Genomic DNA, 14,738 nt, shown 5'->3' with positions numbered 1-14,738 from the left:
TATATGCTATTTATGAAATCAAGGTAACATGCATTAAGCACGGCTTTGTTCCAACCGAGGCACCGCAGAAGAAGCAAAAGCTTGAGCTTTTGATCAAATAAACACAGAATAGTTAACAACTAGCCTTGGATGAATTTTTATGGACAGTACATATTCTGAAGGACCAGAAACTTAAGAAGAAGTCTGGCTATGACATATTTGTGGGGTGGGCAGTGGTCACAGTTGTAATTTTTGCTGTCTGGTTTCTTCACCTTTACTTGTTTGCCTTGTGAGTTTCTGCAGCTCAGACATTTTGGATCTTTACAAAGCAGAAATAGCTTGCTGGATTCTCTCAGGGAAAACACACACACACACACACCCCAAAAAACTTTAATCCCCTACCCTGAAATATCATCTTAAATTACTTTAAATTTGCATCATGTCTAGAATTCAGCCTAGCAAAATTCTGTTATTTCTTTTAACCTAAAAGAAAAAAAATCACAAAGTACCTCAGCCCTTTGTGGTTAAGCCACAGAGGATCTTACAAGGGAGCAAACTGAAGCTGAATTTTGCAAACCAATTGTCAATCTCCACAAAACTATGAAAACCCAATTTAAAAAGTAATACAAACTTTTTTTTAACAGAAAAATCAGTTTGTTTCTGCTATAACGTTTTAGATTATAATTTTATTTAATAAATATTCATTAAATGCCACTGTTTACTCAAAAGCATTGTTGGGGAAATAAAACCTAGCATCTTAGATCAAAGAATCGAATAGGAACTTAGAGGTCGCCTTATTTGGTCTCCCATAGTCTCTGTTTAAGCAGCTTTTATTGCTGGGTTTTTTTTTTTTTTTCCTTATGTTGTGTTAAACACTGAATTCAGTTAAGTTTCTAAGAAAGTAAATAATAAGTCTCCTTTAATCCTTTGCTTTTTCTCTTTCCTTCATTCCTTTTAAAAAGTTTTTTGTCACCTTTTCTTCCACCCTCTCTTCCTTTGATTCTCCCATTGATCCATCCACACACCCTCCTCCTTTCTTTCTTCAAGCACTGCCACACGGTGGATAAATACAAAATGAAAATTCGTGGCCCCTACCCTTGAGCTCATAGTCTAGGGTGATAGTTCCCTACATTTCTCCCACCCAAGACAGATAATATTCACATGCTCAATCAACATTGTCACAGGGTAGAAGTGAAGATAAGGCAAACTGTGGCTCACCCCCAGTTTCCAAACCCATCAGTTGTAACTCTGCCCCTATACTCAGCAGAGTATATTGGAATATAAGTGGACAGGAGTGACTTTACAGGAGCAACCTTGATTCCGCATTGTTTAAGAGGGAGGGAAAAGTAAATTGTTTTCCGATTTCAGTACTTCAGCTTTTATTAGTACAAACAAGTTGCATACATCTCGGCACTGATGAAACACACCACAATGACCCAACACCACGGTGGAAAACCGCTGGTATAAGGAAGCTAAGTAATTGTCGACTGTTTCCTTTTTGGTGCTTTGGAGAGTCTAAGGGAGCTGTGCATTCTCTTGGTCTTTTCTTAAGGCCATCACAGTGTTAGTAAACCATACACTGTCAGGTGGATATTACACTTCTTCAATCTCTTTCTCTAAATATGGTGGCCAGGGGGGGCCTGGGTGGCTCAGTCAGTTAAGCGTCTGACTTCGGCTTAGGTCATGATCTCACGGTTCGTGGGTTCAAGCCCCACATCGGGCTCTGTGCTGCCGGCCCAGAACCTGGATCCTGCTTCAGAGTCTATGTCTCCCTCTCTTTTGCCCCTCCCCTGTGCACGCTCTCTCTTTCTCTCAAAATAAACAAATAAACAAACAAACAAATATTAAAATTAATTAAAATTAAAAATTAAAAAGTGAATATGATAGCCAGAAATAAAAATTCTAAGACCACACTTCTATTAATGCAGCTTCATATGTCCTTAGTTTACTTGTAGTTACACTGTAACTAATATTCAATAACAACTAGGTATTAGTTTGCTAAACTCTGAGGACTCAAAAAACAAAGGAACACTGTACTGCCTTCAACAAGGCAATGTGATAGGTGCTATAATAAAAACACATATATATTTCTTTTTTAAAAAGGTTTTTTTTGGGGGGGGGGTTATTTTGAGAGAGAGCGTGCATGTGCACACGCAAACGGGGGAGGAGCAGAGGGAGAGAGGGAGAAAGAGAATCTTAAGCAGGCCCCACCCTCAACGCAGAGCCTGACGCGGGCCTCTGTCTCTTGGCTGTGAGATCGTGACCTGAGCTGAAATCAAGAGTCAGTTGTTTAACCAACTGAGCCACCCAGGCACCCCAAAGATTTTATTTTTAAGTAATCTCTACACCCAACATAGAGCTTAAACTCACAACCCCAAGATCAAGAGTCCCATGCTCCACCAACTGAGCCAGCCAGGTGCCCCTGTATATGGTCCTTTCAAAAGAGTTTCATGAAGGGAAGGCATACATAACCTTTATCTTTGGAGGTTCACAAAGGCTTCAGCCTGAATATAGTTAGGGGAATAGTAAGGGATATTGCACTACACTCAAAGAAGGGTGGCATTGTGTGGGGGAACATGGGGATCCCAGTAAGGGGAAGAGCATAAGTAAAATCACAGATGGAAAGAAGCCTTAGGCTTTTGGAGAAGAACAAAGTAGTTACAGGGGATGAAATCGACATGTACAGAGGGACTTACTAGAAGAAACAAAAGAGAAACAGGAGTAAATCCTGAAAGACCTCATTTGCACTTCTCAATTTGGACATTATAATGAGGCACAGAAGATATGAAGTAGATGCATTTTAGAATTACTTTCTTTACCAAAGAAATTGATGGCTATCTGTACCTTTGGTAGGAGGGTGACCAAGAAGTCAGGTGTAAGGGGCACCCTTTTCCCTCTGTACCCTTCTTAACTTTTTGTTTTTGAACCTTATGCATACATTACAGAGTTGAAAACTTTAACTGTTAGAAAAAAATTGTAAAGTCTGAATTCAGTGTGGAGGATGGATTGGAAAAGAGCAAGACCAAAGTGGTGATAAAACAGGAGAATTGGTGATTATCTGGTGAAGGAGTGATGAGATAGGCACTATTATGAAAAGGGCAAAACTCCAGACACATGTAGACATGAAATGAGCAATGTACAGAGATTGGTGTGGACAGAGAGGATAAGGAAGGAATCTTAGTTACCTCCTAGGCTTCTGGAGGGATTATTAGGGGACTGGGATGTTACAATTCTATTTGTAACATTAGGGCATCCAAAGACATTCAGGTAAAGATATCCAGGATGATACTGGTAATGTAGGCCTATTACTCCAAAGAAAGGTCAAAGAAATATCTAGACATATAGATGGGGCGTCATCACTAAACAAATGGCAGATGAAGTAGGGCAATGAGTATGACAGAGATCTCCCCAGTTTGTAGAATTAAGAGATCTAAGGACAGAAGACTTACTAAGATAGAATATGGATAATTACAAGGCTCCAGAAGCAATATAAGCCTATGGGAGAGACAGAAAGAAGAGCAGTCAATTTATATTAGAAGCTCCCAAGAAGTTACAGTGATTAAAATTAGTTTGTGGATAATTATCCCGTTTATGTAGGGTAGACGATTCCTAACTCCTAATTAGAAACTTTTTAGGCAAAAATGTCTCTCTGATGAGAAATTTTAAGCTTCAGTTACCCTGGTAGATACAGGCCCAGAACAGTTTTCTAGGGAAAATCTTGGCACTGTTTGCAAGGACTCACTTGGCCCATCTCTATGTACAGGTGGTTGGTTGATCCTGGTTGGATTACTTACTATTAATGAGAAAACATCAGCCCTGCCCACCTCCAAGTTGATTCTCTTGAGTACCAGGTGTGTGAATCTATTCATGATCAGCAGCATAAAGTGCATTCATTCACCAAAAAATGTAACTCCAAACTTTGTTGCCCTATTCTTATCAGTTAAGGGAAATAATGTCCTTGGGAATATTAGGGAGAGAGAAAGAGATAATTGGACTTTCCTGTTTTTGGTCACTATTAGACTTGTTTTTACTCAATTTGCTAATACAAGGAGCTGATAAACACTTGGATATCTTGAATGGGCTAATAATTTGGCTCTCCATTCAGACTACTCATTTGGTTCCCCTCAAAACGATATTCTTTAAAAATATATTTGACATTGGGGCACCTAGCTGGCTCAGTCAGAAAAGCGTGCCACTCTTGATCTTGGAATTGTGAGCTCCAGCCCCATGATGGATGTAGAGATTACTTAAAAAAATAATAAAATCTTAAAATTTTTTTTTTTTTGTTGAACATTCACCTAAGTGGAAGGGTACAAAATAGAAGATTGCTGGAACAATGTCCCAGGGAGCAAAGACACTGCCATTCCCAGACCCTCACTTCTTAGCAGTCAACAGACCGACCAAGCACACATTCTGTAGGGTGGGGGTCTTCTCCCACCCCAAGTAATTTATCAAAGTAGTTCTTTTTCACCATCCCTTTCCAAGAAGCGCTCAGATAGACAAAAGTTTGAGTGATGTCGTGGCACCCCAGAGATGTGCAGTATCACTTACAGACTGAGTCCTGTGCAGCTGCCCAGCTTAGATCCCTCTAATCTTGTGCTACCATCCCGTCCTCAGTGCAGGTGTAGTGTAAGAATGTAAGGGATGCGATAAGAAGCAGACATACAAAGCCTCTTCACTCCTGCTTGTCCAGATTTACAGCCTGCCTCTAACAAAGATAGTTACTAAAGGTGTGCACTTTAGTGTTCTAACCTCATACCTGGGCTTGTCATATTTGTCATATGTCATAACACATATTTCCCCTGTGTGCCTTATTCTTCGGTTATTTATTCTTTACTTTCAGGGAAATATTACTCTTTAGGCTCCCCAGATGCTTTTTTTAGATTTTTTTTTTAAGCTATAAAATGTGGTTGATAGAATCTTATTTTTTTTAATTTATTTATTTAAATTCAGGTTAGTTGACATACAGTGTAGTCTTGGCTTCAGGAGTAGAATCCAGTGATTCACCACTTACATATAAGACCCAGGGCTCATCCCAACAAGTGCCCTCCTTAATGCCCATCATCCATTTAGCCCCTCCCCCCCACCCATCTCCCCTCCAGCAGCCCTCAGTTTGTCCTCTGTATTTAAGAGTCTCTTATGGTTTGCCTCCCTCTGCTTTTATCTTATTTTTCCTTCCCTTTCCGTATGTTCATCTGGTATGTTTCTTAAATTCCACATGAGTGAAATCATGTGATACTTGTCTTTCTCTGATTTATTTAGCATAGCATAATACACTCTAGTTCCATCCACATTGTTGCAAATAGCAAGATTTCATTCTTTTTGATTGCCAAGTAATATTCCATTGCATATATATATACCACATCTTCTTTATCCATTCATCCATCGATAGACATTTGAGTTCTTTCCATAGTTTGGCTATTGTTGATAGCACTGCTATAAACATTGGGGTACATGTGCCCCTTTGAATCGGCACTCCTGTATCCTTTGGATAAATTCCAAATAGTACAATTGCTGGGTCATAGGGTAGTTCTATTTTTAATTTTTTGAAGAACCTCCATACTATTTTCCAGAGTGGCTGCACCAGTTTGCATTCCCACAAACAGTGCAAGAGTGTTCCCTTTTCTCTGCATCCTTACCAACATCTGTTGTTTCCTGAGTTGTTAATTTTAACCATTCTGACAGGTGTGAGATGGTATCTCATTGTCGTTTTTGATTTGTATTTCCCTGATGATGAGTGATGTGGAGCATCTTTTCATGTGTCTGTTAGCCATCTGGATGTCTTCTTTGGAAAAGTATTCATGTCTTCTGCCCATTTCTTCACTAAATAATTTTTTTTTGGGGCGTTGACTTTGACAAGTTCTTTATAGATTTTGGATACTAACCCTTTATCCAATATGTCATTTGCAAATATCTTCTCCCATTCTGTTGGTTGCCTTTTAGTTTTGTTGATTGTTTCCTTTGGTGTGCAGAAGTTTTTACCTTGATGAGGTCCCAGTAGTTCATTTTTGCTTTTATTTTCCTTGCCTCCAGAGACATGAGTAGTTTTTAAACAAAAAATTTTTTAAGTTTATTTAAGTAATCTCTACACCCAATGTGGGGCTCAAACTCACTACCCTGAAATGAAGAGCTCTACACTCCTCTGACTGAGCCAGTCACGCGCCTCTAGTAGATTTTATTTATTTATTTACTTATATATTTATTTGCGAGAGAGAGTGCACAAGCACAGGGACAGGGAGAGGGGCAGAGGGAGAGAAATCTTAAGTAGGCCCATGGCCAGCGTGCAGCCCAATGTGGGGTTTGATCCTATGGCTCTGGAATCATGACCTGAGCCCAAATCAAGAGTCAGATGCTGAACTGACTGAGCCACCCAGGTGCCCTAGTAGACTTTATTTTTTAGAACAGCTTTAACATTACAGAAAATATGTAAAGATAGTACAGAGTTTTCATAAACTCCACAGTGAGTTTCTACTATTACCAACACCTTACATTTGTAACAATTAATGAACCAATGCTGATATGTTATCATTAACTTAAATCCACAATTTCCTTAATTTTTACCTAATGCTCTTTTTCTGTTCCAAAATCCAGAATACCACATTACATTTAATTATCATGTCCGCTTCGGCTCCTCTTGGCCGTGACAAGTATTTCTGGTTTTCTCAGGTATTCCGGGTTTTGACGACCTTGACATTATTGAGGTGTATTAGTCAGACATTTTGTAGAATGCCTTTTGTGGAATTTGGTGTTTTCCTTATGGCTAGACTGGTGTTATGGGTTTGGGAGGAAGAACAAAGACAATGGTCCATTTTAATCACAATATATCAAGTGTTCATACTATCCACATGATTTGTTCATCATTGTTGATGTTGACTTTAATTACCTGCCAAAGGTTGTGTTTGTCAGGTTTCTCTACTGTAGAGTTACTCTCTTTTCCCTCCTTTCCATACTGTACTCCTTTCTGTATTCTTTGGAAGGAAATCACTAACCACATCCCACATTTAAGGGTTAGAGAGTTATGCTTCCACTCCTTCATGGTATGCTATCTACATAAATTATTTGGAATTCTCCGCAGGAGATTTCCCTCTTGTCTCCCATTCATTCATTCATTCATTCACTCATTTATTCAATAATTTATTTATAGCAGTGTAGACTCATGAATATTTATTTTATAACTGGGTTATAATCCAATACTCCTTCATTTTATTGCTCAAATTGTTCCAGCTTTGGTCAGTGGGTGCTTTTTCAGTTGGCTCCTGTGTCCTTTTGACATACCTCCATCAATGTAGCCTTTATTGCTTTTTTTGTTTACTGCTTTCTTACTTTCTGGCACTACAAGATGCTGCAGGCTCATCTTGTATATTTCCTGCCCCAGTGCTAGGATCAGCCATTTCTCCAAGGTGTCCTGATTACCTTTTTTGGAAACTGGTATTAGAACACAAGATTTGGTGTGTGGTGTGTCATTGCTTCTAGAACCTCTCAGCTGACAGAGCAAGGAAATATATGTGTATATACTAACCAATAAATATACCCATATCTCTAAATAATTCTATATGTAGAACTGCCCCTCTCCATAATAAGCTAACCATGATTTCATACAACCAATTCTAATTCGTTACTGCATAGGTTATCCTATCTTCTTCCCTTTGCTTACCTATAAATTCCCGCTCCAACAGTGAGAACCTAGCTTCCATTACTTAACATCCATTTACTTAATTGCTCAGCTGGAGTAGCATATATATATTTATGGAAGTATCAGAATTGTTAACCTTACCCCTGTGGATAACAACTGTATCAACTTGAGTCCAGTGCTTGTGTGCAGTTCCTTTTGTCTTTAGTCGTATAGACTCCCTTCATTTCCAAGTCCTAGTCTGGACTCCACCATTTCCTTAGGTAAGCACCTTTTCCCTCCACCCCCTTCAGTGAGGTCATTTCATACACGCATAATACCAGGAGATTATGTTGTCACAATTTGCATTCCTTCCTGGGACGCTCTGGCCTTTGTTTTAATCTCCTATGCACCATGTTGGGGAGGGAGAAATTCCCTCCTTTGGGTTATGGAGATGGCCAAACACACAACACCCAACACAAGACAGATGTGTCAACAGCAGTCTATTGGTCACATGTATGCACAGCCTAGCGGAGGGGGGCACCACATACCATTTGGGCCACACAGAGGTTGCACTCAGGAACAGAATGAACAACCAGTGGCTTCAGAAGGCAGTCCTTATAGTATCACGAGGGTGGGGTGCCTCCTGGTTCCTATGAAGAATGTGATTAGTTGTTTGAATAATTCTACAAGCTTTCAGGGAACTGAACCCACTAGTCAGGGATTAGCACTAACTATGCCTGGCCTCTTGGTAACGAGGGTTGTTTGGCTACAGAAACTTCTCTGTGGGAGCAGAATGGAGAGGGGAACTTAGAGCTGGGCCATTTGAGGCCCTCTCAATATTACCGGATGTCAAGGCAACATATAATATTGAGACTTAATATTTGGCCTTACACCACAACCTTGCAAGTGACTTTTTAAAATTTGCATACATTAAGGTTCACTTCCAGCTATAGAGTTCTGTGGGTTTGGGTTCAATGCCATGTATCCCAATATTAAGGTATCAGAATATTTTCACCATACTTGAGGTGCGTGGATAGTTCAATCTGTTAAGTGTCTGACTTTGGCTCAGGTCATGATCCTGCAGTTCATGGAGTTGAACCCTGTGTCGGGCTCTGTGCTGACAGTTCAGAGCCTGGAGCCTGCTTCAGATTCTGTGTCTCCTCCTTTCTCTGCCCCTCCCCTACTCATGCTCTGTCTCTCTCTCTATCAAAAATAAACAAAACAAAACAAGAAAAAGGATATTTTCACCACCCTAAAAATCCCTTATGCTTCCTGTGTTCAACTCTGTCCACTTTTTCCTGTTTCTATCATTTCGCCCTTTTCAGAATGTCATCTAATTGGAATCATATAACATGGAGTCTTTCCAGACTTGGCTTCTTTCACTTAGTAATAACCATATGAGTTTTATTTCTATCTTTTCTGTCACCCTTAAATGCTTTTGAACTAAGGAAAATATAAAATGGTTAAAAATCTAAGAAAGATAGGTCTCCATTCTAAAATATTTTCTTCAGATATTTAAAATATTTTATACTTTTTAAAAGAATCTTACAATGGTACAGCTTTGCTAAAAGTTATGATGAATGTATCAAGAGGAGATTAGATAGGTAGATAGATGCACGCTGTTATTTAGCTTTGGTGGTTTCCTCAGTAACTAGTAAATTATGGAGGAAAGAAAGGAGTTCAAGACCTGATTTTTTTCCTGTTTTAGTAAGGAATATTATTCCTTATGTATGTAATCAGTACATGGTATTACTAATTTAATTCTCATATTCTTTATATATATTATTTTTCTTATATAAAGTAAAGCACAGATTCAAGTACATTACAAAATGTGTGGAGGGGCGCCTGGGTGGCTTAGTAGACTTAGCATCCAACTCTTGATTTCGGCTTGAGTCATGATCTCACAGTCCTGAGATCGAGCCCAACATTGGGCTCTGTGCTGGGTGTGGAGCCTGCTTAAGATTCTCTCTCCCTTGGGACACCTGGGGGGCTTAGTCAGTTGGGCATCCTACATCGGCTCAGGTCATGATCTCACAGTTTGTGAGTTTGAGCCCCCACATTGGGCTTTGTGCTGACAACCCAGAACCCACTTTGAGTTCTGTGTCTCCCTCTCTCTCTGCCCCTCCTCCTGCTTACACTCTGTCTCTCTCAAAAATAAACATTAAAAAAAAAAAAAGATTCTCCCTCTCCCTCTGCCCCTGCACGCGCTCATGCTTTCTCTCTCTCTCAAAAAGGAAAAATGTGTAGAACTTTTAATTTCAGAAATTAAGGTGGTTTTATGTGGGAATTTTATTCTGTTTGTGTTAGGCATTTGGTCTAAGTCTAGCATGTTTTATTTTTACTGAAATGGTTCTAGATTACTTGACTCTATGAAATTCTTCCTTGGAGAATCTTCTAGGTGTCTTATTTGATTACAGACCTTTAGTAGAAGACTGTTTTGTCTGGAACTAATATTTTGTCATGTTTTTTTCTTGGTTAGATTTCTATATATTATCATAAATTCAACCCAAACTCTCTACCAATTGTCTAAAATATTTTCTCAGGACATTAAAATGCATGGAGTGGGGGCACTGTGTGGCTCAGTTGGTTAAGCATCCGACTTTGGCTCAGGTCATGATCTCACAGTTCGTGATTTCGAGCCCCGCATCGGGATCTGTGCTGACAGCTCAGAGCCTGGAGCCTGCTTCGGATTCTGTGGGTGTTTGTCTCTCTCTCTGTCCCTCTCCCACTCACCCTTTGTCTCTCTGTCTCTCAAAAATAAATATTAAAAATTTTTTTTTAAATAATATGCATGAAATGTATGACATGCAGAAAGTATTAATTAATGCTTTGTCATGTTTTTTACTTGCTTAGTTTTCTATGTATTTATCAATTCAGCCCCATTCCAATTGCCTAAAATCTCTTAAGACATTAAAACATGTGTGATATATATTATTAGTTTGATCTTCTTGAACACAACTCTCCTAGACAGAGCTTTCTTACCTTATTTGCCTTCTACACATGTGTCAGAGTTATCACCCAAGAATCCCCCTTCACCATCTTCCTAGAGAGTCCCTTTACCTTTGTCCTGTGTTGGACTTAAATTGTTTCATGTATACAAAACAATGGTTTCCTTTTTTTTTTTTTTTTTTCGCCTGTTTTTGTTTCTGTTTTCCCTGGTTTGTGTGAAATCTATTCCACCAGTATCTTTAAGAAAAAGGCACAGGGAAGTAAATTTTTCTGAGAGCTTATGTATTTTAAAATGCCTTTATTCTACCCTCACACTTGGTAGTTTGATTGGATATAGGGTTTTAACTTCGAGAGTTTCCTTGAGAATCTTGAAGATATTGCTCCATTGTCTTCTGACCTTCCTTCTTTTTATTTTTAAACACATTTATTCAAGTATGATTGGCATAATAAAATTCACCTTTTTGTAGGTGTAGAATTCATTGAGTTTTGAAAAAAATATATACAGTAACCACCACCACTGTTAAAATATGGAATACCTCCACCACCCCCTAAAATTCCTTCGTGCCCTTTTGATTTCTGGCCACATAATTTTGCCTTTCCCAGAATGCCATACAAAGAAAATCATACAATATATAGACTTTTGCATCCAGCTTCTTTCACTTAGCCTAACCCTTTTGAGATTTATCCAGGTTGTGTCATGTGTCAGTAGCTTATTGCTACTTATTACTTAATAGTATCCCATTATGTGTATATACCAAAATGTATTTACCTATTCTCCATTCGTGCTGTGCTGTTTGCGTTGTTTCAGTTCGGAGAGCAGGAATAGCCTGCTATACACATTAGCATACAATACTCAAGAGTCAGATTGCTGGGGTTGCACGGTAGGTATATGTGTAACTTTATAAGAAGCAGCCAGATTGTTTTCCAAAATGGCTATACCATTTTTCAATTCCACCAGCAATGTACAAGCATTTATTAGCACTTGGTATTAGCATTTTTTATTTATTTGCTTTTCATTTTAGCCACTCTAGTAGATATGTGGTGCTATGTCATTGTGGTTTTAATGTGCATTTCCCTGACGACTAATGATGTTGAGCATCTTTTCGTGTGTTTATTTGTCATGCTTAATTATTCTTTGGTGAACTGTCTGTTTGATTCTTTTGCCCATTTTAAAAAATGGGAAATTAATTTTTTTAATTACTCACTTCTTCTAAATACAAGTCATTTGTCGTATATGTTTTGCATATATTTTCTTCAAGCTCGTGTCTGGTCTTTTTATTTATTATTTAATTACTTCTTTTGGAGAACAGGAATGTTTAGTTTTGATGAAGTCCAATTTACCAGTTTTTTGTTTTGTAGGTTGTGCTCTTTATGTCATATCTAAGGAATTTTTGCCTAACCCAAGTTCACAAAGATCTTCTCCTGTTTTTTTTTTTTTTCATAGTATTGGATAGTTTTAGGTTTTACATATGATCCATCTTGATTTCATAGTATAAGGTATGGCTTGAGATTCTTTTTATTTAAAAATTTTTTTTGGCATATGGACGTCCAATTGTTCCATGACCATTTGCTGAAAAGACTATTCTTTCTCTGTTGAATTACCTTGGCACCTCTTTTAAAAATCAATTTACCATATATGTGTGGGCCTATTTGTGGACTCTGATATGTTCTACTTATTTATATCTGTTCTTATACGAGTACTACACTACTTTGACTACTGTAGCTTTATAGTGAGGCCTTGTGTGTGTGTGTGTGTGTGTGTGTTTAACAATTGCATTACTATTCTATTGTAAGAATGTACTCTAATTTATTTAACTCAACCTCTACTTAGGGGACTTAGGTTTTTAAAGTATATATTATAAATAATGCAATAATAAATGCCTGTAGGCATAGAACTTTGTGCCCTTGTGATAGTGCTTGGGTAGTATACATGTTTAGAACTGGGAATGTTGGATCAGTGTTTCCTCACAGTTTTCCCTAGTAATTGCGTCTGCTTTCAGGTCCAGACCCACTTGGGTTGGCCTTAGAGTGGAATGAATTAGACTGTCTTGGCTGTGTTCCAAGGCCCTGCATCTGATCTTAAACCATGTCTTTCAGCCTACTAGCTCTTTGTTAAAACAAGGATTTCCTGCTTTCTTCTTTGGTCAGTTCATGGAAGCTATGGAAAGGTGCTTTCTCAAGAACAGAAAGATAAGAATGCTCTTTCAGAGTTAAAGAAAGTGTTTGTTGAGACTTCCAAAGCATTCTACCCTTTTGACAGTTATATTTTTGATAAGTTGGCAAACCAATTTTCAAACAATTTTTAATTATCTGGGAGTGGGTTAATCAGTTTGCTGATTAACCATGAAGGCAGGTGAAGTGCATGGTGTGGTGGAGAAATTGAGTAAATGGTGAATGTATGACCTTGAGATTGAACCTGAACTCATGTAGTAGATATCTCGGGATCATGCCTTGTCTGCTCCCTCTACCTTTCAACTGAATCTTCGCCAAGTAGCTGATCCTTAATCAGAAATAATTCCCACATGGTTAACCTACCCCTACCTAGATAATAAGAGTTGATGGTCATTTTGTTTTAAACATGACTTAGGCTTATCCATGACCATTTTCCTTCCTTCCCCTCTTGGTTCACTGATATATCCCCAATGCCTAGATCAGTGCCTGGCACAAAGACAGTTTTCAGTTTACTTTTGTAGACAGAAGGTTAAAAACAAGTTTGTTGGATATATGGTCATCTTGGTTACTTGGTTAATATGAGTTTCACCTGAGAGATAAGCCATGCTCATTGTTCTGATCAAATCAAATTTCTGAGCCTACAGTGCTATGGAGTCTAATATAGCATAGATCATTGATTGTAGTCGATTCACCTAGATAGATGTTGTCTTCATAGGGTTCTTTCTGACTTTCTGCTATTATCAAAGTGATATCCCTTATCCAGGAATGATACCTATATAGTAATAATAATGACCACTAACATTTATCAAACTTTTACCAGGCACTGGGCTGATAACTTATATGTACTATCTCATTTTGTTCTCATAGGAACACTTTGCAACAACAACATTATTAGATAGGCACAACATTTTATTTATTTATTTATTTACTTACTTACTTATTTATTTTTACCAATTTACAGGTAAAAAGCTGGGCTTAATTGACCTAAAGGTAGTAACTTTTGTATGTTTTGATTTTACCTATAGATTTACATGGTGAATGCAGCACCATTTTTTTAAATTTATTTTGAGAGAGAGAGAGAGAGAGTGGGGGAGGGGCAGAGAGAAAGGGAGAGAGAATCCCAAGCAGGCTCTCGCTGTCAGCATGGAGCCCAATGTGGGGTTCAAACTCACAAACCGTGAGATCATGACCTGAGCCAAAATGAAGAGTCGGATGCTTAACTGCTAAGCCACCAGGTGCCCCCAACACTATTTCTGATTCAGACAGCTTCAATGATCACTCAACATCAAAATGCTAAACTTGATGTCAAGGTTCATGCTACCCGATAGGGTAACCCCTAGCCACACATGGCAATTGAACGTTTGAAATGTGACATCTGAACTGAGATGTGTTGGAACTATAGAATACAGACTGTATTTTGAAGACTTGGTATGAAAAAAGAATGAAAAATATCTCCAGTTTTATACTAATTACATGGTAAATGATGTTAGACATACTGTTAAAAAATATTAAAATCTCTCTCCCTCTCTCTGCCCCTTCCTTGCTTGCTCGCTCTCTCAAAATAAACGTAAAAAAATATATATAATAAAATTAGTTTCACTTTTTTTACATTAAAAAAAAGTTTATTTATGTATTCTGAGAGAGAGAGAGAGAGAGCATGGGTGGGGGAGAGACAGAGAAAGAATTCTAAGCAGGCTCTATGCTGAGCATGGACACAGGGCTTGAATCCACGAACTGTGAGATCATGACCTGAGCCTAAATCAAGGGTCAGGTGCTTAACCAATTGAGCCACCCAGGCACTTCTTTTTACATTTTTTTAAAGTAATCTCACACCCAACATGAGGCTCAAACTCATGATTATGAGATCAGGAGTCACCTGCTCTATCGACTGAGCCAGGCAGGCACCCTGTTTTCTTACATTTTTAAATGTGGCTGCTAGGAAATTTAAAACTACATACATGGTTTGCATTTGTGGCTCACATTATATTTCTAAATTAGACAATGACTGTCTAGCATATTTTACAGA

At 38.4% G+C, this 14,738-nt stretch overlaps 1 protein-coding gene across 1 annotated transcript in view; it reads right to left on the bottom strand.

The window, feature by feature from the left end:
* Positions 1–7,904, bottom strand: part of PRKAA1 (protein kinase AMP-activated catalytic subunit alpha 1) — a 45,704-nt gene extending 37,800 nt beyond the window's left edge. The window contains exon 1 of the mRNA XM_027075798.2: positions 7,754–7,904. The gene's annotated coding sequence lies outside the window, so the exon portion shown is untranslated. The remainder of the gene's footprint in view (positions 1–7,753) is intronic.
* Positions 7,905–14,738: the final 6,834 nt, after the last annotated feature.

This window comes from Acinonyx jubatus, chromosome A1, assembly GCF_027475565.1.
Source record: "Acinonyx jubatus isolate Ajub_Pintada_27869175 chromosome A1, VMU_Ajub_asm_v1.0, whole genome shotgun sequence".
In the NCBI taxonomy this organism is placed as follows: Eukaryota; Metazoa; Chordata; class Mammalia; order Carnivora; family Felidae; genus Acinonyx; species Acinonyx jubatus.
The sequence above is the reverse complement of the archived record's forward strand: the minus strand, read 5'-3'. Positions and strand labels throughout refer to the sequence as shown.